We start from the raw sequence: 22862 nt of genomic DNA on the forward strand, positions 1-22862 counted from the left end.
TAAAGCAATAAATTTTTAACTTTTCACACTAACTATAATATATTTTGTATGATTCTTACTAGAATGTAATTTACTTCATGTAATTATCATATGGTGGATAGTTTAATCTTTATAAATAAATATTATATATATGTTTCTAATTACCTCGAAATTTGTCTTTAAATATATTATATTATAAAAGACTACCAAGGTATTTAAAAACTTTTATATATATAAATAAAATTTAAATTAGTATTGATAAAATACATCTTTTTTTTTAAATTTTCATTATTTAATAAATAATAATATATTAATTTGTAAAAAGAAAGGTTTTAAATAAATATTAAAAGTGTTAAAATTATCATGATGAAATTTACCCATTTAATGGAGTATTATCATTAAAAATTATTTTTTATTTTCGAGATAATTTGGTAACATATTAATTTATTATTTTTCAATATGTATGATTTGTAGTTATCTTTTTTTACATAATAATATAAAAATTAAGAGTAGTGACAAAAATATTGATGATAGAAATATACATGTATATAATCGGCGTATGAATGTATCACTATAATTATTATGTATTTATTATAATTGATGCTATTTCGAATTCATATAATATATCTAAACAATAAGTTTAAAAAAATATTTATATTAAATAATTTACATATGAAACTATATTAAATATCTATGGTCAACCTTTATCGGAGGAACTCTTTTCGTTGTTCTTTTGTGAGTTGATTGATTTGAGAACCTAGATTTCTAAAAAAATTTAGTACTATGGTAAGTGGGGTCAAAATTATTGGTATGATAAAACGGTTGCTAGAAATTTCTGTATATTTTGAGATTTTATGTTATATGTAGACTAGGATGTTGAGGATTGATTAGAAGGAATAAGGATGCCTAATAAATTGGCCATTACAGGAACGACAATATAAACTATATCTTCCCTTCATACTCACGGATGAATTACAACCTAAGCATGTGTGTGGGGATGGGTGATGGAGTAGTTAAGACAAATACCATAAGATAATAGAATTGAGGTTGGATTGACAGAGGGAAGAGTTTAAAACTCATGTCCGGTTGGAATTGAGGAAGGTTCATGTTGCCTTATTTATTTATATAAGATATCCTAGATGGGTACATTTTGAGCCGTTAATTTGAAATCAAAAGAGTGTTAGGAAAATTTAAATTTAATTGAATAAATTCGAATTTACTTTCGCGAATAATGAATTTTTTAATTTCAAAGCTGGGACAACTCAACATTCCGTCAACGATATATAAAAAATAGCAATATTTTTAAAAATAAATTAAGAATTTGGAGTAATATTTGCCAAAAATTGGTAATGATGGATGGTACTCAGTTATAAAAATAAGACATTCTTTAATTATTACTAAAAAAAAATTCTGATTTCACAAAATATGTTTTTTTAGTAAATTTTAAGCTGAGATTCTTTGACTTTAAATTTTAATTATATCTATTTTGTTAAAATATATTAAAGATCCATTTCCAATAAGAAGTTTCAATATTCTGCTTTATTATTTATATTATATAAATGCATTTATATTCATTTTATCCTTTTGATTAACTATTAGAAATAATTAACTAAAGACAAATTTTGAATTAATTTATAATCATTCTTTCTTTCAAAGTTCCTAAGAATATTTGTAAAATTAAATAAAATTTTTATTCTTTGTATAGGTGAAGATTTAAAAGTTTTTGGCATATTCAAGAACTAACAATTTATTTTTCATTTTAGAAATATAAGAAATAAGTAAAACTTATTTTATTGGGTAATTTTGAATGCCAAACAAAATTATAATATCATAATTATTAATAAAATTATTCCTATGCAAGAATCTTGAGTAGTTTATATATATTTTTGGTAAAATAAATTAATAATAATTAAAATAATAAAAAGGTTTAATAATTGAATTTTTTTATTTGGAAATTTTGTGTCAAATTATATAAAATATTAGTCTCCTAATAGGAGTGGAACATCAAATATAGGAAATAAAACTTACTTAAAGATTATACATTTTTTACGTTGACTGAAATAGGTTTTAGACTATAATCATGATTTGGACTAAATAGTAAAAGATTTAAAATTCTTTTATCACATAATATAGAATATTAATTGGAATTCGGGGATAAAATTCCTTTAGATAACCGTTTTTTATACAGTAACTAAATTTTTATTTTATAAGAGAAAGATATCAAGAATATAAGTAATAATATATAAAAATCAATCATCACCTAAATTTGAATCCTTTATATTTTTGTTTTATATTTAGAAATATTTATGGGACAAAGTAAATAATATCATTATGTTACTTTAATTTTATAGGTTGGAAAAATTTTAATAATATATTTTATTATTCATTGCAAATATGAATACGAATAGCAAATAAAGAATGCACTATTCTATTTGCAAGCGTTTTTTGAATAGGGCCCAGCATAAATATATATTTGTTTTCTACTTTAAAATTAATTTTTCCAAATCACCTTAGTCGCAAATATAGAAATGCCAAGTAAAACAAATTTTTTTATTATATTTTTACATGAAATATACTGTAAAAAAAACGAATAAATTAATTTTTCCAATCAGAAATGTCATGTAAAACAATTTTTTTATAATATTTTTACATGAAATATATTTTTTAAAAAAAAGAAAGAATACCTATTTGAATTCAACTTTCATAACTCGAAAGATTTATATGCCAAAATATATCTTCGGTAATTTTATTCTACCCAACAAAATTAATGCTCGGCCATTTTAATTATTTATCTAAATTTTAAAAAAATAGCTAATATATAATATATATCAGAGACCTTTCAGAGGTACCAATTTGCACGGATCGCATTAAAAAATTTCCTGTCGCTCAGCCCGGTTTTTTTTCAAAAATTTTTCCGGCCCGGTTTTAAAAATATTAGGCCCGGCCCGGATATTAAAAATTTGGGGGCCTGGCCCGGCCTGGATTTAAAAAAAAAAATTTTTTTAGGCCGGGCTCAGAATTTTTTAAAATAATATTTAACCTGGCATATACAAAAAATTCATCTATCTGGGTATTTTATCATATTTTTCGGCGAGTATTATCATTTAATGAGCAAGCATATTAGCTAATGTTGTTAGCCGATTTTTAAAAACGGCTAACTCAATGTTTTCGCCAGAAAAATATTAACTAAACCTCGAAATTTTGATACTATATGTCTAGACCTTTGCTCATTTTATGAGCAAAATTTTCAGGCTTGCGTAATATTTTTCTGGATAAAAAACTGAGTTAGCCATTTTTAAATATCAGCTCAAAACGAGTCGTTTAATAAAACTACTACATATTTTATTTTATTTTTTATTCTAAACACATATTTAGTATATATTGATACTATAAAAAATTTGTTTTAAATAGCATTTTGAGAATATACTATATTAATTGTATTTATAAAAAAAAATGAAACTGATATTTTAATTAATAAAAAATATAACATATATTATATAATAAATGTATTTAATCCTTTGCCCATTTATTCCATGACAGGAAAACTATAATTTTATTATGTAATATATACTATGAGTGTTAGCTAGTGTTAACTTTCACCAAACATTATATAAATCATAACTATGTATAATCATTATGACCATATCTAATTGACGAATATAATAATTCATGTTGTATAAATTTTTAAAAAAATACGGCCCGACTCGCCCCGGTATTTTAAAAAATCCGGCTCACCCCGGCACGGATTTTTTTAAAAGAAATTTATTATGCCCGGCCCGGGTATATTTTAAAAATTTAAAAAACGGCCCAGCCCGGGCCGGATTATCAGGTCTCTGATATATATATATATTAAGTATATATTTTATATAAAGGTAAGAATTAAAAAAAATTTGACGATTTGGAAGAAGTGAGTAACTGTTTTAAAATATTACAAATGCTTAGAAAATGTCTCTTGCAACAGTGTTGTATCAAGTCAAATATGCTCAGCCATTTTCAATTATATAATAAATAATAATTATATCTACTAATATTTACTTAAGCCATTCTGCGTATTTAATTTTAAATAACCACGAAACAACATTACCGTTATAATGATCCCTGATAGAGTAACGGAGAAAAACTGATATCTTATTTTCCAGCATCATATGAAGGAATATTTGGAAAATACTAAATATAAGGCTTTTAATTGCGATAATGAATGAACATTTAATAGTATTGTATTGATATAAAGGCAATTAAAATTAAATATGTCTGAAAAATCACTACAGTAAGAAAAGAGATAATTCTAAAATAGATTAGCATCACTCAAAATTTTAAATCATAATTTTTATCTGTTCTTCAAAAAGGAAGAAGACTGAACTGGGGAATAAGCATATAATTTGTTAATAGATCACTACTACATTCGACTCATTATAAAATTAGTTTAGTATTCAACGCCAGGTTATGTCAATGACTATCGTCTAACGTCGTTGTTAAGTTTCTATAAAACTTAAGTTTGACCCCATAAATAATTTCGGAAATAGTTGAGGGAAGCTTTCTCTATGCTGTTAACAAACTATCAATTTGTTGTTATATGTAATAAACCTATTTATATTTCTATTTTTAATTTTATTTTAATTCATATTAGAAACAAAAGCCCCTAAAATCCCAAAGTATTACATTTATCCTTAAAATATTTAAAATCTGATTTTTTTTATTAATGAATATTTATTTAATTTTTGTTATTTTTAAATTTATTACTGAATATTTTAAACTAATTTTTACTCATATTTCTCTATACTGGTATTTATTTCTTTTTCATATATTTTCAATCAGCCTAAAATATTATATTTAAATTCCTAATCTCTTGAAATTATTTTTCCTCTCTGTTAATATACCCACTCCACCCTATTTTTCCTTAATTTATTGTCTTTTTTTTTATATGTTAGAAACTCACTATTTGATTCCTTGTCTCTCTGCATTATTTTCTTTATATATTTTGGCATAAATTCCTCACTAACTTGACTTTTATGACATAAGTAAAATTCATATCTCTTATTTATAGAGTTTTCTATTATTGATTCATAATTACTACAAATTTATATTTATGGCCCCCTATATTATAACATGCTTTAAAACCTAGATTCAAACTTATATGTTGTAAGCATTTATCGACTTATTTTAGCATCTTGCACTCCTCTATAATATATACAATAGCAATAATTGCATAGTAATTACTATCTTTCTGAGTCTTTTATGAAGCAACGTCAAGATTCCCAACTATTCTAAATTTAGATAGATTTCATTTCTTTTTGCAGAAATGTTTATGATAATGTAATATTTTTCCATTTCTTTCTCCTAAAATAAATATTAACAATAAAGCAATATTTATAAAAAATAAAATGAATTTTTAATGCCCAAGGCCATTAGGGAAACATGATTTTCAGTGACGAATAAAATTAATATAATTTTAAAAAATTTTATGAAATCTATCCAGTGAACAGTAATATTTACAAGTCATTTTATTTGAAATATGTATACTAGAGTGAAAACTACAGACAATTCTTTTATAAATAGCATAATTATTTTTGTTAAATATCTAAATAGTCTAAATCAAAATAATGATCCACGTATAAGGTAAATAACAAATTTCGGCAAGAATAAGTTCCATAAAATAATTGCTAAATCATTTAAAAAATTATAGCAAAATCCTTAATTTATTGATCCCCTATTTTAAATCATATAGAAAATAGGAAAAACTTAATTATTTACCACTTTGGATATATAATCTAAAAAGTAACTAAATATGATTAATTTCCAAGGTTCATTTAAGCAAAAAGACATTAGATTATTTAAAGGCTCTTTTTTCCAACAATTTTATGCTTCAAAAATTTATTAGTTTTGTTATTTATAATCAGCTCTAGAGTTTTGATGTATTAAAGTCATAATTATTGTATTATTATTTTGTTTATCATTTCTCAATTTTTTTTTCATATTAAAATATTAAAAATTTTAGAATTTTCAAGTAAAACTAATAATTACATAACTTTTAACCCAAATCTTTTTAAAGAATTAATTTTATTCCTTAACATAATTGATATGAATTTATATATCAATGATAATTTGTAAACAATACTAATTTGAAGGGTTAAGGTAAATAAGTTAAATAAAAAATAGTATTTCAAATATAAAATAATGCCAGTTTAAAAGAAGGAATTAAATAATTTGAATTATTTTTCTTAATCAATTTAAGAAAAGACGGTCTATTTTTAGAAACCATGTTACGTGGATTTTCAATATGAGCACAAATATTTTGTATTTGCAAACTCCTGTACATTCTTAGCTGAATCATTTAGAAAAACTCTTGGGGAAAAATATAATTGTTTATCAATGGTTCCCCATTAATTCAATACTCTGGCTAATCGTCTTTGACAATACCCGCGAAGCAATAGAGTTTTTCTGTTTTATTTGGGAAAACGATGAGATATAACGGCACCCAAACCGAAATTGGAGGCATTAGCAGGGAGAATTAAGGTCGTGATTATAACGTTATCCAAAGAAGATCCGCTTAGTTTTTTTTAAAAAAAAAAATTATTAAATGCATTATCATAAATCTCTGATCATACCCATCGGAAATTTCTTTGTAATACATCATACAATTAAAGCACATTTATTGTAAAATGAAATGAAACGATAATAATATATAAGAAATTTATTAAATAACTGCAACTTGTTAAAATTATTTATGGCGTATAGTAAGCATGCTTTCTTTGGTTTGCAATCCGTCATATGTCCTGAATATTTTATTACTTCTGTCTTAAAAAGAATTCTTTCAATATATAATTTCAATTGCACTCTTATATTATTAATACCTCATAGTAACTTTATATAGTGTTCCAAGTTTTTCATAAAACAATAATAACATCTGGATAAACATATGTCCCGGGTATGTTTAACGAATAGAAAATATATTTAAAATTAGGCAGGTTTAGGCGAATTATGAATACTATTATATCGAAAAAAAGACAAAATAGTGTATTGATCACTGACAATTTTTTTTTGTTCACCATCTAATTCGAGCTGTAGATATTCTCGAAAATATCTTATTTTACCCAATCTGATTAAAAATGTCTTGATTTGTAAGCAATTGGTACTTATCTATCATATGGTATTCGATGATAGTATATATGAAAATTCTCTGTAAATTAAGATAGTACTATCTAGAGGTCCGCAATGCGGGTGATCAAGACGTTTACCCACCCAAGGTATACCGGATCATCGAGATTTACAAGGTGAGAATAATTCCTAATATGTGTTACCAAAATGACGGGTCCAGCTGGTTTGCTTTTTTACGACGCCAAAAAATATTCGATACTCTCTCAATTTTAGAGAGCGAATATAATATCAATTGGGGTATCTCACCCCCACTATAACCAATTATAATATCAAAACTCAAAAAATTGGCTTTAAATAATTTTAAGTTTTGTAAGCCGTTATTGATTCAATCCTAGAAGCCATAGACAAAAGGTATACAGTTCAAATATTGCTTATAATTTATATTTTGACTATCATATTTTCAATAGATTTAAACACATCTATGATGATAAATATATACTATCGGCAATACCTATTATTTAAATTGGATTGGCCCTGGATAAAATACGAGGTCAATAAAGGAAGAATACTAGAAGTTATTTCCAGTTTGAGAAAAGATATTGATAAAGAAAGAACAGGCTTGATTCCTTTATCCAACATACACACTATAATATTTTCAGATAAAGATAAATTTTTTTTGATGAGGAAATGAATGAAGATCTCTATGAAGATGATCTTTCAAGCTGATTTTATTTTAATTCGATTAAAGTTTAACCTTGAATATTTGGAAAGAGCAAATATTAAAGTAATTAAACGAGATTACAGAGTTACGCAAATAGGGCTAAACAAACAGAACCTATATTAATATTAGTGTTTCTTTCTTAAAGAAATAAATCGAATGCCAAATATTTAATCACTTGCATTTGTTTTTAAATTTTTTAAAAAGGGAGAAAAAAAAGAAGAAATTTGACAACAATTTTTAATAGTATTCAAGAAAATTTAATATTCCATTTAATATCATTTTTTTTAAATTTGAAAAAAAATAAATATTATTTTAATTAAAATTTATTATCAATTATTTTAATATAAAAATTTAACTTTAAAATGACCAAACTTTTACCAATATTCATCCTGCTAACTTTGGCAACGGTTTTCTGCAAGCTTGATGGTTAGTAAATTATTTTTTTTAAATATTTTTTATTATTTGTAAATATTAAAAATATTAAAAATATGACAAATTTTTCATCGTTTTTTCTCGAGTAGAGGTTAATGTGACAAAGACGAATGGTTAGGTAGAAATTTAAAATCTTTTTTCTTAAACTTATATACATTCAAATTTTTAAAATTATTTTAAGTTATTATAAATTGATGTATAAATTTGTCTAAAATAAGCAAGGTTTTTCCAAATATTATATTTTTTTAATAAATCCATTTAAAAATCCAAAAATTACAACACAAAATTAATTTTTAATTGATAATATTTAAATATTAGTAAAAATTTAAAAAAAAAAAATATTTTAAAATATAATTGCATGCATTTTTATCGATGTTTATTTATTAATGATTGAATAAAAAATATAAAATCTTTGCAGAAATATTTTTAAAAAATCAAGTCAAAATAATATCAACTAAAAAAAAATACATAATAATTTTTTAGCTTAATAAATTATGTTTTATCTAAAGCTGCATGGCAAAATTCTTTTTAGTTTGCATTCAAAATTTTAAACTCGCAATAAATTCATAAAAAATAGATTAAAAATTAGTCTGGAATCCATTTAAAATCTTATAAACTATAATATATAGCATATAAATGAATAAGGAAGATAATGGAAAGAGAGTGAGAGTTTGATTAGAACAGATGCTGTAATTTTTTATCTTTCTAGGACCATTAATATTGAAAAAATTTATAAAAATTTTATATAGCAATAACCGAAAATGCTTGGCGCATAATATTCCATTTAAATATTAAAAAATTATTCATAATTGTATATTTTATTTTTTTTAATATTTTTTCTAGCTGGAGAAAGTAATTTATAGATATTTTATTTATAACTACAATAAAACATATATCAAATTTTGCCAAAAATTAACTATTTAATTCAATATAACGTTAATTAATATTTTAATAAAATAAAATTAATTAATTCTAAATTTTATTTTAAATTAAAAAATATATTATTTTCATTTCGATTTTTTAATATACCATCAACAAAATTATATGGCCGATGAGGTTGAACAAACAATAAAATGCGTTCTACTATAAAGATTTACATTTAGAATTAAGGATGTAATAAATAAAATTTTATAAATCTAACTCTAATATGTGTAGCTGTAAAAGAATGTATGTAAACGGGTGCTATGAAGTTATGAAATAGCATATATAATTTCAGTGCAATTTCTTACTTTTAAATTTAGTAATAAATAATGATATAAATTTCTGCCTATTGTTTTCATAGAAACATTTTGGGCTAACGCGTTGCTTTGCGAATGGCATTACTTATTTAACATTAGTAATATCGTTACTATTTGTATTGAATAACGTATTTGATTGCTCTAATTAAATGCTCTAATTTTAAAATATGAAAATGTGAGGCAAAAAAATGTTTATTTAAAATTTGTAGATTATAAGCAGATTAATAGGTCTGCATTTTTATCAGATTAAGAGATAAAATAAACCACAATAAGAAATTGGCATTCAATCCTGCTCATAATAATTGGATTTTATTAAATATGATTTTTTATTACGAGCTATATGAATTTAATTAAAGATTTGTTTGCAAACCTTTTGTCATATAAATTTAAATATCATGTATATATTTTTTTTTAAATTTCTAGTTGAAGATAAAAAGGAAATACGTAAGCATCATAATTATATTGTTAATATTTAATCTCTGGAAGTAATTTATAATGTTTCGAAAGTTGTTTATAAATTCTTATGTTGCGTGAAATCAAATAAATAGAAATATATATTAATGGAAAAATTTAATAAATTAAATATCTTTTATTAAAAAAAATAATTGAAAATAATCTTCGATCAACAACTAATTAATCTTCTCCTTAATTATAAATTAATTTATTTTAAACAATATTAGACACTGTCAATTTCTAAATAATATGACATAACAACAATATGGATTCAATCTTTGTAGTTTTCAATTCTGTTTAGGGTGTTCCTAAGAAACTATTTGTCTATTCATTCACATTTGTTAAAATAACTATGAGGATGAGTTTTTTATTTCTTTCTTTCCAATGCTTTTTTTTGCGCGTAAATTCTACATCCTTTTCTAATTGTGTTCACAGAGAAAAAGGACAGTAAAAAAAGTCAATATGCTTCTGAAAACGTTAACTGCGTGTCTAATTAGACTTATATTGATATAGTTTCATAATTTTTATCATTTATAATTATATAAACAGTTAAAAAGGCTAACAAAATACGTAATTTAATATTTAGTTAAATACATATGAGTTATTAAGCATCTCACCTTTCCTTCTTTTAGGTAAAGTATATCAGTAAACCCAAGGAAAATTCTAATTTAATAAATGTGATTGATGTGAAAATTTTATGAATTATTTATATATTTTCTTCAAAATATTTTACGAATTTGAAATATTTTATTTGTTTTCTTTTTATATTTATTCTTAAAATTATTTAAACAGTAAACGACATTAGAGATAAGAGTAAAATTAAAAAATATTATACAAATCATATGAGTAAAATAATATTTCATGTCTGTTCTAAAAGAGTTCTGGTTTAGGAGAATTAATAAGCTGTAAAAACGTAATTTAAATTATGTATAATCTATTTTAAAAAGTATTTATTTTAATATTTAATTTTAACTATATAATTTTAAACGCTGAGAAATTATTTTGGATAATTGCTTAGCATTAAAAATACTTAGTCTGTGTGCTGGTTTGACTTAATTTTGGTCATTGATCAGTTTTATAAGTGTTTTTTAAGAATATTTAGTGGCATTGTTATTTTTCGTTTTTTAATTTTAAAATTTTACTTTTTCGGCTTTCACCAATGCTAAGAAGCATTCTGAAGTCAAATTAGAACATGGCGTTAAAGCTCATAATTTACTGCACTAATATTTTTTTAAATCTAAGACTATGAGCGTTTAATATATTTTTCTGATTGATTCATTTTTTAATCTGAGCTTTTTAGGTTGTAATATCTTTTTCAGTTAAATTTTTTTATTAAAGTACATTAGGAGTTTTTACTATTCCACAAGTCAAAGTCAATGAAAGGATAATTATGGAGATTGTTGCGTGAGATTTTTTTTAATTAGGGCGTATAGAAGAAGTATATTGATATTATTATGATCTTATGTCATCAAAAGAGAAAGGTTTGTTGATATAAATATTGATAGTATGACGTCAGGAGAAAATTATATATTGATATTATTAGGATGTTATGTCAACAGAAAGGCATATTGATATAAATATGATCGTGTGACGTCTGAAAAAAATTATATATTGATATTATAATTATCTTTCATTAAAAAGAAAGGTAAATATTGACATAAACATAATCGTATGACGTCAGAAGAAAATTATATATTGATATAATTATGATTGTAAAAAATATGAATTAAATTGAAAAATGCATTTTGAGAATATGAAATACTACAAAATCAGTACCAGTTGCTACGGTAAAGGAAGTAGAAAGAATATAATCCATATTCCTATATTCTTGCAAATTTACTTGAATATAACAACACATAAAGAAAAAAATAGGTAATATGGGAGAAAACTTGATGATTATGTAATATTATAATAATAATTTCATATCTAAATATAGTATTAAATTTGATAACTATTACATTGTACATTTATGATAATTCATGATTATCACTGCATGTTGTATAACATGAAAATGCGGGAAAATAAACAATAGGGTGAAAAATGTTGATTTTTATTAATATTGTAATAATATATTAATAGGCTTAAATTTATTCTGTATATATAATAAAATCTTCATAAAATATAAAGATAACGTTTCAATTGATTATAATTTAATACGACACATTTTATGCATATTTTCTAATCTGATTAATATTCTATATCACAACTTTTAAACTAATTTTTAATTTAATAAATGATAGTAATGGATCTCCCCATGACAATACCTTCAATCTAATCTTGACTTTTACCAATTTTCACAAAAAACTTTTTTCTCTATTAATTATTTCTTCTAATTGCTTTGTTGAATATCGCTCTGCACATACTACCATTATCCTTGTAATAAATTTTATTTCCATCTTAATTCTCTACTCATAAACCTAGATGTAGCACTTTCAGTTATGAAGTGAGAAAGTTATGATTAATATCTATTAGTTTCAGCTCACCTGAAATTTACACGGAAGGCTACAATTTTAAATTATTTTATTTTTATCTTTATTTTTATATTTCTTTTATTTTATATATATTAAAAATACTAAAAAACTTTTGTCTAGATATATATACAATTTTTTAATTTACACTTTTTACATAAGTTTTTTTAGAAGGTTAAATTTTAACAAATTCGTCATTAAATTAAATTAACATTTACAAAAATTATATAATATAAAAGATTATTAAATGAAATTATAAAGAAAGAAATTAAGAAAATATAAAGTTCAAAGGTCATTAAATTACAAAATAAAAAATATGAAAATTTTATATATTAACATTTCCCTCTTTTTTTAAATCTCTTTTATCATATGTTTCTTCCAGTCATTCTTCTCTCACTTTCTCAATTAGTCACTTGTTCAGATTATTTGTTTGACCATTTGTTTCTCGTTTGTTGAATTGATTATCGTACATATTTATTGAAATATCGTTGGTTGCCCATCATTGTTGATACGTCGTTGTTTGAACATTGCTTGTTGATTTGCTGTTTGTATTGATCATCACATTTCTCTTTCAAAATTATATATATTTTTTACAAAATTTTTATTTATTTATAACAATCATTTTCTATGTCGTAGTCATATTCTCGCTTTTGAACTTGACTTTGAATTTTCAACTTAAACTTGACTTTGAATTTTTGAACTTGTTCACATCTTCCTCCTTTAAAATAAAATCATTTGATATTATGTTCGTTGTTTAGCCTGAGTCATATTTTTTTCATTGTTTTGTTCGTAGCTTGTTATCCTTATCGTCTAATCATTCGCTTGAACATCATCCTCCCATTAGCTTGTTCATCTCGTTATTTATTATCATTTAGTTATCAATGTTTGTAAATTAATATATCTCGAAAATAATTTTGGAATAATTGAAATTATAATGGAATAAATAATTTATCAGAATCATTTATAAGAATAAGAATCATAATATGGAATATATTTTAAATTTTAAATTTTACTCTCTAATTTTTCAATTTAAATAATTTCTTCTTATAAGAATCTATCCTCTAATTGTTCTTTATAAAACAATTTCTTCTTCTCCTTCTATCTTCAACATACAATCTCCATATCATACTCTTAAGAACTTTTTCAACATCAAGATTTTTAATCACCTTGCCTCTCATTTTAATATTTGTTGTTTTAATTTTCTTTATTTCCAAAGTTTTTTTAAATTTTTTATTAATTATAAAATTTTTTATTTTATTATTTTCTTTAATTTTTATTTCATTATTGTTTTTAATAACTATTTTTCTACAATTGTTATGATATGATTTATTTCTTTTAATTTTAAAGAATTTATTTCTTTAGGTATTAAACTACCTCATTCAATTTTATTCAAGTTATTATTATTATGATATTTATAATTATAATTTTCATGCATTTTATTGTAATATGTACCTTCATAATCTTTGCTATCTACTTTTCTATTTTCCTCGTTTATATTTACAAATTTATTAAGTATGTTTCCAAAAACTTTTATCCACGTCCTTCCCAGAATTGCAATCTTGTCATTTTGGACTACATAAGCATCTGAGTTTGAGTCTTCATATCTCACTTTTTTAACGATTCCTAGCACCCTATTCTTTTCCCATCATAGCCAGTCAGTTTCGTATCCGATTTATTCAAGACTTAACTCCTATCTTTCTAATATTAATCGACAATATTGAATACCGCGACCCGGTGTTGATCTGCATGACCATCGGTAAATCATTAAGGTATATCGTAACTTTGTAATCATCATTTGCTATGTCATCATCATCCATTTTATTTACGTCAAATCTGTTGTTGTATGACTGATTATTGTTTCGATTATTATTATTGTATCTTGGTTTGTATCTTGATTCGTTATGATGTCTATAATTTCTATAATTGTTTTCATTATATTTGTAATTATTATTATTATAATATTTATAGTTATTGTAGTTTTTATTATAATTTTTATTGTTAAATCTTGTAAAATTATTATACGGTCTAGGCCCATTATACCCCCTATTATTATCATAATTATTATCATAGACTCTAGGATTATAATTTTTCGATATCTTGGTTCATAATTATTTGCATGTCTCGAATTATCGTATCTCGGTTTCCACTGATATCTATGTACGTACAAATTCATCCTTTTATCGTGCTCATATTTCATCATCCTTAAATTTTTTTTTACTACCTAAATAATCTTGTAATTTATGAATTTTGTTTTATCATTATTGTCCTATATAGGTTTTATTCATATTTTAAATATTTCATCATTAAAATTTTATTATATTTATTTTTCATTTTACATTTTACATTTTAATCAACTCTTACGTCATCATTTTCCATAATCCTATCCCACCGCTGCCACCATGAAATTTACACGGAAGGCTACAAATTATTTTATTTTTATTTTTCTTTTATATATATTAAAAATACTAAAAAACTTTTGTCTATATATATACAATTTTTTAATTTACACTTTTTACCTAATTTTTTTAAAAGGTAAAATTTTAACAAATTCGTCTTTAAATTAAATTAAAATTTACAAAAATTATAAAATATAAAAGGTCATTAAATGAAATTTTAAGAAAATATAAAGTTCAAAGGTCATTAAATTACAAAATAATGCAAATTTTATATATTAACATCACCCAATTCTCTGGTTTGTAAATTATATTTTTGGAAATGAAGCCATTTCTGCCACCTCATTACACAGAGGTAAGCGCTTGTTTAATTACCTTAGTTTGTAATAATATTAAAAATTCATAAGATTTAAACAATAGTCCATTCATTGTCCGATATTAATTCTATTGAATGATCGAATCTAGAAAAAAATCTTGTTTTATTCAATTTTAGTAGCATATGCATTGTTATAATCAATTTTTTACGAAGATTTGTTCTGTAACTACAGATGTCAATTTATTGAATACATCAAAATTAGTTTTAGGGTTTTGATAACCATCATCACAATCTAAAATATTAATAGGGTCTATTTAATTAATTTAAATAATCTATCACAAATTCATTGGTATTCCACTTTTCAATAATTAATTGTTGTTTTTATTATTTGAAAGTCTTCAAATTCCTTGATAAGCAAGGATATGATTCATAAACCAACATCCATCATTAAATAAAAACTAAGATCAATATTGAAATGATTAAAATAGCTAATTTTTTCCCATAATCTTAAATTGTGGATTTTTTACTGTGGTCTTAATTTTCATCATCAATTCTCTTTTCTATTCATCTAATATTTCTGTGCCATCTCTATCCTATAATATGGTTTCTTATTAACCATAAACATAATCATACTATCGCTACAGTCATCTCTCCTTGAAGCATTTTCCCATACCTTGTCCCTTTCTACTAACCCGTCTTCCTGTTTTAACAAATAATTCACTAATATGTAGTTTCATATTTCCCTCCGAAAACTTACTAGATCATGCACTCACAGTGTGGCAAGAGTCTCCTGATACAATTTTTCCCATATTAATATCTTTTCACCCCTAATATTGAAATCTTTTACCAAAGATAAAATAGAAGGCCACGAATAGCTGGAAGCCCAGCCAATCAAAAACCTGGGAATCTCTCAACCAATAAACAAAGAGTGATTAAGATTAAGACATCGTTACAGAACTAAATGTCAAGGTAAGGTATGGCCATAATTGCATCCAAAGATAAAGGAAACGACACTTTTGAATAAACAAATTAGGGTTACCTACCTAATAATTTAGAACCTTGCAACCTCTAAACGCATAAGACCCAATAGTCTGATCACTACCACCTGGGCCATGTGCAAATCATTTGGTATTATACATGTATCTCTTATTTCACTACCAATAAAAATAGAAACCTACTTATTCAAGCAGCTAAAAATATACAAATACAAAAATTTCAGAAATTTTATATTATCGCCAATTGCAACGTCTACCAATAATTGTTCGCTCCTATAAATTTTAGTTTTTCTTAAAAATGCTCACAAAATTAAATCGAAACATTTAAACCTAAAGAATTCCTATTCCTCAGTCAGAACATACAAATAAACATATATTTAGGAATCAATTTGCTTTTCTAAAAATTATTTTTTTAAGTTTATAATATTCTTTAAAATTTTTATAGCAGTCAAAAAAAATATAATTATAAATGTGAGTCTCTCGTAAAAAAATGGAAGAAGTGGAAAAAAATATAACATAAATAATCGGTCACCAGCTGAGCCTATATTAAGCTGAATATGCAGGGCTCTACTGCCTAGTTCACATTGCTGACTGAGGTAGATTTTGACCTTTTATTTATTAACTAATGCATTAAAAAGATAATCAAGCAAGCATAGACAAGACAATTTCCATTTTAACCTATAATTTGCCTAATATGATTACACAGTGATTCTCATTGTTTTGTATTTTCCAGGAATATTAATTCTCCTAAACCAACTTTTCCAACTTTGTAAAAATTTGCTCAAAATAATTTAATCATGATATTTTTATCCATATTTTTTATATAGAGCCATTGAATAGAATAAGTATAGATGAACAATATTTTTAATTCTCTAATTGTAAGATAATTTATAGGTTTTTTAGGTTATCCCATTTTCTTTACATTAAATTATAATTTGCGTCTAGTCTAATTCTATTTTTATTATTAATTTCCTCCAAAGGCAGAAATTATATTTAAACTGCTAAATTATTGTTAAATTAATTTGATCTAAGTATTTTGAACCTTTTTTCCAACTACACTGAACTATTTTCATTTTAAAAGGTAAGATTAATGTTTAAGTTATAAAAATAACGTCATATTTTTAATATTATATATTATTTTAGTTTTGGATTACAAGCAATTGAGTAAATTTACTATTAATATTTATCAAAAATTAATATGTTATTCAAAACTAAATAGTAAAATCCTATGCTCCAAGTAATAATCATGTGAATAACTTATCATATGTGGTAAGCAGTTTTTTTGGGAAACAACTATGAAATAACTTTAATTTAGATAAAATTTTCACTTGAATTTATATAAAGACAGGTTTTTTTTGATTCCTAAATACAATAATATAATGTTCTTAAATATATATGCTATATTAGATGACTCAGGTATATTTATAATTAAAAATATAAATTATTAAATTAAAAGTGTTAAAATTATATTATAGATAAAGATTTTTATGTCTTGTTATGAGTGATATATATTCATCGGTATAAGCATAGAAGGCATTTAAATTGATCATTTGTATAGTTTTGTATGACGTTTTGTGCCCTAAAAAATATATTATTCCATATTTAGGATATTGCCATTTATTTTAGTTGTTTTTAATATATTCTTATTTTTAAATTGAACTCTTCTTTTATATAGAGATTATTAATTAGTAGTTTTTAGATGATTTATTTGGTTCTTATCAATTAAACTATTTTTAGTTATCCTTATTGTATTTTGGAAATCATTTTAGGAAAATTTTTTTCCGATGGGAATTCACACTAAAACTAATAGCACCTAATTAATATTCTTACAATAATATAATATTCAGTGGCGTAAAGAAGGGAGGGGGAGGTCGAATCCCTGGTGTTTATTCTTTTTCTTACATTCTTTCCACGTGTCATCCACTGTTTTTATCACTTACTTTACCCTACTGTGCTTTATATGAGCTTAAATATGTTGTAATTTCTATAATTATCTATCATGCTCCATCAATAAGTTATAAAATCTTTCTTTACATATCTTATTATGGACTGTTATGTTTCATTTTCTTGGCAATCGTTTCTTATTACTTGTTCACCCAAGTCACTTGTGAGGGCGTTTTTAGCCTTATTCTATGTTTTTTTATCCCACATTACCTTTATTTTTGTGTCATGATTCTCGTGTTTTACCCTATCACGTCATTTTTATTCGTTTTGTTAATTTTATTATTGTTCCCTCTTTTTTCATCTCTATTATTTTTCACTCCATTTTTTTCTTCTTTTTTTTATCCGTTTATTTTTCTTTTATCTTTGCTTTTCTATTTTATTTTTATTTTTTTGCTTTATATTTTTTTATTTTCATTTAATTTCATTTCATTTCATTTAATTTTCCTTTTTTTTCTTCCAAATTTTTTATTTTAATATAATTATTATTGTACAATAAAATCCAAAAATGTTATATTCCAAAAATTTCAAATCCTATAATCTATATATCAAATTTCCCAAAAAACACATAACTCAAATATCTGTTAAAATTAATATCACTTTACATCCTACAACATTCAATCTTTATCGATTATTATTTAATTTTCATTTACACAATTTTATTTAATCGCAGGTTTTTTTTAAATATTAAATAATATAATTTATATATTTAAATATTTAAATATATATAAATTATACATATTTATTGTGATTCCATTGGCCTGACAACTATATTGGAAATCAAAAAAATTATTATATTTTAATAATTACCAGGGAATTATAACTAGTTATTTTATCTAAATATAATTTAAGTATATATATATGTGTATATTTATCTAGGTTTCTTAACTATATTATTATTTATAATTAGTCAATTAAATTTTTTATATATCTAAATAAAATCTAAGTTGACATTGATAAATCTTAATTATTACCTATTTATTTGTTACTATACATTTTAAGCTCCATCCAAACTAAGTTTGAATTTAAAATTCGTATATATTATCTATATTTTCTGAATAACGTCGTCTGAGAATTAAATAATTCACTCTCCCCTTTTTCTTAATTTTGGATTTAAAAATTAAGTAACTATTGTTAGTTAACGTATTGGATTTACTTTGAGTTATTATATAAATATTTCGGATTTTTGAATGTAAATGAATGGTATAATGATAAAAAATTGGTTTTAAAATAAATAATTTTCACAATAAGTGGATATAGAATAATCTTTATCAGGCTATGATACTTAATGTATAATTTTATCATTTTAACTTATTTAAATGATATAAGAGACTTTTTAATTAATTATAATCTTTTTCTCTCAGTAATATAAATTTATAATTATTTTCTTTAGGAATATTAAATTTAACTAATTATCTTTGATTTCAGCTGTTGAAGAAATAGGTAATATATTTATAATTATAATTATTTGGAAGGAAGCTGTAAGCCAGATTCATATTGGATATTAAATATTCGGCAAAATTTAATTGTTTTCAGGTCAGCATAATTGGCATTTTACGATAATTTTTTTTAACTATATCCAGTTTTTAATTTTTTTAGTATAAGTCTGGTATCAAAAATTGATTTTAAGACTCCAGGGGATCGGAGAGGAAAGGACAGAGTTCAGATTTATAAAAAAAAAATTATTATTCAATTATTTGCTAAATTAAAATATTACTGTGTGATAGAATTTGAATAGTAAAATATAACTTCTCTAAATTGATATATGCTATCCACCAAACGAATTAAATATAAGCATTGAAACCACTTCGTTTAAATTCAATAGGAATATTATTTATAAATATTATTTTTAAATCATTTAAGGGAAGATAAATATAATTTTGAAAATATGAAGAGATGAGAAATATTAATAAAAAAGGTAAAAAGGGCTAAAAGGGTGAATAAATTTAAATTTAATCGGTAGATAGAATAATTTAGGTTACCATGACTAGAATTAAATCAAATACTAGATTAATTATTTTTATATAATATAATATTTAATTTTAAGAATTCTCATTCTTTACATAATTTAATTTTAAAAAATCAAATATTTATTTTGTTTAGAACTATATTAATAATCATTAAATATTTTTCCAGAAACTAAGCTTGAAAAATTAAGTAAATTTATATCAATGGTAAATAAAATTTTAATTCTTTTATTATTTATTTTTAATATTCAGAAATGAAGTTGACACGCGAAAGTATATTAGATTAAAATTCATTAATAAATAAAATAATAAAATTTAGTAATATATTACAATATTCTGTCATAATAAATATACTCATGCTTAAATATGACTACAACACGCTTGATCCACCTTAACTAATTTTTGCTAAGTTTTAAGACAGGAATTTTGATCTGCTAAATTTTTATTTAATTTTTTTGAATATTTAATTGGTTTTCTTTGTAACCTAATCTATCTCACTTATATAATATTATTGGTTACTATTTTTTCATCAAAAAAACATCTGATTCTATGTCATAATGATGTTTATATTGATTCAGATGCTCTCAATTTATTTTAAAATATTCACTGTGGGTAATTTTTTGGTAAAAATATGAATAGAAAAAAAATGTATTGCCTTTTTAGAGTTACGGCTCTATAAATTTCGAAAATTCATCATTGCATAAATGATTGTGCTTTTTTAAAAAAAAATTATAATAAAAATTTATATTAAAATTAATATAAAATAATGTATAGTCCAAAAATTCATTTCAAATTTATGTAAAATTACAATGAGAGGTACTCTAGACATATAGAAAAATACTTTACAAGGCAAATCACTTTCAAATTTAATAATTAAACACTAGCAAATAATTTAAAATTTAAAGATTCGACATATTTCATATCCCAAAGGACATACGCTTTGTATCATTTCTTTTAAAGCGCTATTTTCTAAAACAAAATATATTTTCTAAGATATACTATATTATTTTTAATAAAATCAAATTTATAATCAGATAACACTTTTTAATAAATTTATATGGGTCCATAGTGTGTGTTTGAACTAAATAACACTAATTTCCCAGAAAATAAATAAAAGAATAATTTTAATTGACTTTCTTATTTATACACCATATTAATCAAAATCATCAATAATGATAGTCAGAAAATTTATTGTAGTGAAAAGCTTCAATTAACAGTATTAGGATTTAAATAAAGATAGGTAATAAAATTTTGGTCGTGATTATATGATTACAATAATCTTTGCTTAAATTTATTATTTAATTTTTATTTATTGCAGTTCACTTTCTAGAATTACCAGGTAGAATATACATCCAAAATCGATTTATTTAAAGAAAATATATATAACAGACAATTTAAATATTAAAATAACAACGAATGGTTAATGTCAGAATTAGATATACAATAAATTTATTGGCATAAAAAACTAACTAGATAAATCTATAGACTTAGTAATTCGAGGTCAATTGTTAGTATATTTATATTATTTTTCACAAGTATAATATTTGGGAAATATAATCGAAACATTTTATTTGCATGAAATAAAAATTAATTACAATGATTTTAAATTATTCATTATTAAAATATGAAAACTATTAGTTAGGTTGTTGGAGTATGGTATCCATGTGACATTAAAATTTATGAAACATTCTAATTTTCTAATTATATTTTATTTTACTCTGCCAAGCAATAACTAACTTATTGCGATTTTTTTAAAGTAAGTTAACTCATACTCAAATGGCTCATGGAGTACTAAATTAATTAAATGATTGTCATAATATTAATATAAAATGTTGCAAATACTCCAAATTATGGTAAAATGTTTCTATCGAAAATATGTAACCCTTATCAAACGAGGTAAAATTTGTCCTGATAAGCTCCAAGAGATTATTTTTAGCAATAATGAACCATTTATATTTACCTCATACTTTCCTGCGTATTATTACCAATAAGGACCTTCTTATAACATTTCTGGTTCATGGTACCGTTCAAGTTGCATGTTATTACAAGTTGTACAATAATTAAATAAATTAAATTATCAATAAAAGGCTTTAAATTACAATCACTGCATTTTAATGCTAAAATTGATCGCTATTTTTCTTAAATAGCAATAGAAAAATCTGGGTATTTTAAATTTGCATTAAGATAGAATATCTTAATATTATTCTCAGGTAATTGTAAACTCTGAACATGATATAGCATTCTTTGATTTTTTATTTACATGGTTATACAGCTCTTGGCATATTACATCAGTAAAATCAAACGAGATGCTAATTTTTTCAAAAATATATAATTATCCTAAATTAATTTCAACAAATTATTAAAATAAAAAAATTGTTGAAAACGTGCCTAGCAAATTATTTTGAAAAAAGTAATTAAAGACTTGGAATTTCTAGGGATTAAAGTAGATTCGTAGCTCGCAAACCATAGTAACTTGTTTTCAGGAATATTTGGTATATATTATTTGTAAGGGCGATTTGCCAATTATTCAAAATTATAATCCTAAACATAAATTTTATATACTTATTTATTAATTATTAGTTGAAGAAGCAAAGGAACTAAGTATATATTACTCATAAAATTTATTTTGTTTTACAATAGATGTCTTAATTGTTGTTTGCAGTGCTTTTTAGATCGTTGTGAAGAATCTAATAGCGAATTTTTATCTAAGATGAAAAAAAAATAGGATTTGAATGACGTTGTTTTATAAAGCACTCATCCTAATAACTATTTCAGTCCATTTCATTCTTTAAATAATTCCAAAAAATTTGATCTTTGATTATTTAATAATTTCAATCAACTTACTTTAGGAATCATCAAGAAAT

The 22862-nt window shown here is 23.1% G+C and overlaps 1 long non-coding RNA gene across 1 annotated transcript; it reads right to left on the bottom strand.

Annotated features, from left to right (window-relative positions):
- Positions 1-654: 654 nt before the first annotated feature.
- On the bottom strand, positions 655-11500 carry LOC135927628 (uncharacterized). Its single transcript, XR_010572128.1, has 3 exons — positions 11275-11500; positions 8152-8214; positions 655-744 (listed from the first exon to the last, which is right to left on the bottom strand). It is a non-coding gene; the product is annotated as an uncharacterized LOC135927628 (long non-coding RNA).
- Positions 11501-22862: the final 11362 nt, after the last annotated feature.

The sequence above is a fragment of the Gordionus sp. m RMFG-2023 genome, chromosome 3 (genome assembly GCF_954871325.1).
Source record: "Gordionus sp. m RMFG-2023 chromosome 3, tfGorSpeb1-WG-v2, whole genome shotgun sequence".
In the NCBI taxonomy this organism is placed as follows: Eukaryota; Metazoa; Nematomorpha; class Gordioida; order Chordodea; family Parachordodidae; genus Gordionus; species Gordionus sp. m RMFG-2023.